A 4,391-nucleotide genomic window follows, 5' to 3' on the forward strand; every position below is an offset into this window, starting at 1 on the left:
AGATTCAGCTCAGTAGAGTGTAACAGTTTTATTTTTTCCAATTAACACTTTAAACTATGCTCTGATAAGTTCTCCATTTCTTGTGTCTTAATAGCATCCTCCATAACTTCTTGTCACTTTTGCTAATTAAGAATCCAGTTCAATTTCAAAGCTTATTTAAAGCTCACCCTGTCCCCTCCCCACAGCACAGGACTGAGCAGTGACCTCTGGATGTTGGAAGCAGAGGAGGGGAGACACACACACCCTGCTTTCTCCTCTTCTAGGTCTCCATCTTCTGGAGTTTTGAGGGCTAGAAGGAGAGATGGTGCAGGCGGGGGTCATCTTCTACAACTTGCCACAAGTGCTTTGATCTGATTCTGCTGGGTGCTGGTGGCCTCTGCTAAGAGGGTGGTTTGGCATAGATATTATTCAAGGTTTCTTTGAGGGTGGTGTCAAATTTTGTCTGATTTCCACTATTGGTACTTAATATTCTTTAGAGAGAGACAATTGGCTCTTTTTGGCCCTACCAGTGGTCCATGTTTCCACCCTCCTCTCCTGGTGGGGTGTTGGGGTCTGCTCTGCCTGGCCTCAGGAAGCTGTAACCCCCTGTGACTTAGACTGAGTGAGAGGCCTTCGGACCAGGAGCCACTAAGGAGACAAAACTTATTTCCCTGGCATGAATGGTACCTGTTCTGTGCCTGGCCTCCTATGCTTGATCAGTTAGCCAATGACAGGTAAGATTTCCCACAGAGGGAATCGCCTAAGACAGGCATGATTACGACGAGGCCTCAGGGGAGACACTTGGGGCTGTGGAAATGAAGGGGTGATGGACATCAACCCCTGCTCCCTCAGCTTTGTCAAAGCCTGAGTCCTCATTCTTAGATGTGAGAAATCCAAGTCTCCTGGCTGCCTTTGTCTCCTCTGCCCAACTCAGGCCTGCGGAAATAACAGGGGAGGTGCAGTCAAGACCAGAGTTGGTGGACCCCCGGGGTAATCAGGCCTGGGACACATAATATGCAAGATCCTGTGAGATCTGCTTGCTGGAGGATGCTATTGAATTAGAATATGAAGGCATGGGCAGAAAACGAGACTAACCTTTTAGGTTCTGTAGTGATAAAATCCCAACCTTTGCTCAGAATCCCAGCAGGAGTTCTGTCAGCACCTTTGAAAGCTACCTATTCCTTTTGATCTTTTCTGCCAGACTGTGAATCCACAAACTGAGTCTGTATTCTTAATAAAAACCTACTGAGACAGGGGCTTGGAGAGCTCCCCACTAGAGAGAGTAGCCCTTCTGTCCCTATTTCCCCACAGGACCTGGTTGTCTCTGTGTATGTTTTTCTCGTGTTTTGACGAGCATCCGCAGCAGGGATGGATACTACTGGCCAGTATCCACCACAGCTGGTGCCCAACGTGGGGCTCGAGCCCACAGCCCTGAGATTAAGAGTCTCATGCTCTATTAATTGAGCTAGCTGGGTTCCCCCTTGGTTGTCTCTGTGTATGTTTTTCTCGGGTCTCGATGAGCATCCGCAGCAGGATGGATACTGCTGGCCAGTATCCGCCACAGTAGGGTATCACCTCACCTGGCCTGGTGGCTGCCCTAGCAGCCCTATAACTCCTCTCTCCTGCTACAGTTTTTATGCTTCTTTGCCATCAAAATCATGGAGCTACATTCCACACCTTTTGAGAGTCTTGGGCAACTGGGCTGAGGCTGTTCTGACTATCATTTTCTTACATGGCATAATACATTATAGTTCCTTCTCATTCTGATAACACTCCTTTAGAAATATCCAGAAAAGAGGCAAACACCAGTCTCTAAATTTAGAAGCATTTCATCTTCACATCTGTGGATGTATGTGAAGATGCCCTAAGAATTCTGTCTCCACACTCCTACCCTCTCTGGAAGGCAGTATCAAGTAAGGAGTCAGATAGCAGCTCAGCCAGCATCCATCTAGAGGGTGAGATGACAGACGCTACTCCTTGTGGGCACCTTCAGTCTCTACAATTGATTCTTTGGGGACCTTCTCTCCATTACATGGTACTAGGTAATGTGGCAATTGTGAATAGATGTCCTCTAAAATTTGTGCTCCCCTTCCACAGTAGAAAGATGTCTCAGAGAGAAAGCTTCCTAACCAGGGACTAGAATTCCCTGCCCCCTTTGTGCTTAGGTCAGCCCACATGACTGGTTCTCACCAATGGAATGTGAGCAGCGGTGACATGGGACACTTTTAGGTGAAAGTATTTAAGAAGCTGACATGATTCTTCTATGCACAATTTCCATTTCTAATAGCTGGTTTTAGATGATAGAACTCAGGAAATGGGTAAAATCAAAGGATAGGAGAAGCCAGAATCCCTGTATGACTTATAGATGAAAGTTCTCTGTTGAACAGGAACATTTGCTTTGAACTGTTGTATGAAAAGTAAACTGTGGTGTTTGAGCTATTATAGAGCTTGGGTTCATTGGTTACAGCAGCTAATGTTACATTAACTATTATATGCGATAAGGAAGCACCCGTCTTTTTCCCCTGTGATGGGAGAAAGAAGCCTCTGACAATGAACCTGAACTCTTTACATGGGACAAATCACTTTCCTTCCCAAATGTCAGTCTTATAAAAACAGAAGGCTGGAGTGAAGGTTGGGAGTGGGAAGGGATGTTTTATTGGCTCTTAGTTTGCTGTGGGCCAGTGTGTGACCCAAGCATTGATGGCTTTATTAGGAAGTGAAGATACCTAGTCATCAAGTCTAGGGAAATAGAAAATGTTTCACTCAGCATCTCATAATAGTAATTTTTGAAAATATGAAAATGTGTTCATGGACCACTCATAATCATCACCACAAAGGATTGAGGGAGCCAGAAGCTCCAGATTTGTAATGACAGATATGGACTCTTTGCTCTGTTCCCTGTCACTGACATGCTGGAGTGGGGACTGATGGAGGGACAGCTGTGGTGATCCCCACGGTTGAAGAAAATGTCATATGGTTTGATGGCTGGAGGAACTGTTTATGGAATATCAGCCAGGCCTGGCTTTGGTGTCAGTGACTACTTGACTCCACAAAATGCCTCCTTCCCAACCTGGTGCTGAGCTGGAGTGTACTCGGTGCCAGGACCACGAGAATGTGCTTAACTGGGGTTAAGACACCAGAGGGGGGTGTGAGAGGTCCAGTCAGCTAGCAACAGGTAGCAATCCAGACAGGTAAATAGTGGGTTGCAAGGAGGTCCTGCAGGAGGCTAAAGGTGAATGCTCTGGAGGTGGGAGAACTATAGCATTGTTTAATTAGAAGAAGAACAAAAGATAAGAAATCCCAGATTGGGAGTCTGGAGGAGGACTCTAGTGTCCAGAAGGTGGGGACCCATGTGATGGTAAGTCAGACTTTAGAAGAAACCTGCAGAGTAAGAAAAACCAAGATGAAGGCTCATGCATTAGCACCTATAGGAACCACAGGAAAAGGCTGCATGGAACTATTTTCAAAGTGTCTTGGTTTTGAGTCACTGAGTGTTCTGGGGTTATGTGAGAGAGGTTATGTCCTCCTAGTGAGAGAGGAATAGTCCCAGGACCTGGCGAGGGCTGAAACCACAGGAAAAGGTTAGGTGATCCAAACTAGAAAGCTCAGACAGCCTTAGGTGCAGGGAGGTTAAGCAGATCAACATGTTGTGGTGTCTGAAATTCCCATCATTAGAGTTAAGGCTTTAGGTTAAAATAATGTACAAAGCCATTATTAAAATGCAAATATATCCCAAGAGAAGTAATTAACATTGGCACATCTGTATATTAGAGTATCAGAAAGCTAATTCTGAAGGGATGAGACTTTCTTTGATAAGTTTTATATGTGAAATGTTGGAGGGAACTAATTTATCTCATTTCTTATATATTATACTCATTTTAAATCCATATTTTATTTACTCTTCCTATCATCAATTCCAGGTTCATATCATTATTCTCACTTCATACTAATTTGCAAAAGGATGCAGAGTTAGTAAATGGCTGTGTTAAGTTATATTATTGTTCAATATATTTGCTGTCCCTCCTTGGGGATGTGTTAAACATCCCCGCTGTGCTGGCGACAGACTTGGCCATAGAGCTAGTTTGGTCAGTAAAATATAAATGGGAGTGATGTGAGCAAAACTTTTACAATCAAGCATACAGGCCCACTATCTCTTCCCCTTTTCCACAAGATTAATTCCCCAGATAGAGGCTGCCCCTTTAGCCTGGGTCTGGAGATGAAGGCAATGTGGCACAGAGCCACAGCTGACCTATAATCGATATGTACTCTGAGTGAGAAATCAACCTTCGTTATTGTGAGCCACAAGGTGCTGAGTTTGTTTGTTACCATAGCATAATTTAGCTCACGTTGATTAATACAGTGACTGACACAGAATTCAAGCCCAGGCCAGTCTAACTCCAGAGCCCATACCC

At 44.8% G+C, this 4,391-nt stretch overlaps 1 non-coding gene across 1 annotated transcript; it reads right to left on the reverse strand.

The window, feature by feature from the left end:
• Positions 1–1,381: 1,381 nt before the first annotated feature.
• Positions 1,382–1,454, reverse strand: TRNAK-CUU. Its single transcript has one exon. It is a non-coding gene; the product is annotated as a tRNA-Lys (tRNA).
• Between the last annotated feature and the right edge of the window lie 2,937 nt (positions 1,455–4,391).

This window comes from Phyllostomus hastatus, unplaced genomic scaffold, assembly GCF_019186645.2.
Source record: "Phyllostomus hastatus isolate PE091 unplaced genomic scaffold, TTU_PhHast_1.1 phas_contig_86, whole genome shotgun sequence".
Classification (NCBI taxonomy): Eukaryota; Metazoa; Chordata; class Mammalia; order Chiroptera; family Phyllostomidae; genus Phyllostomus; species Phyllostomus hastatus.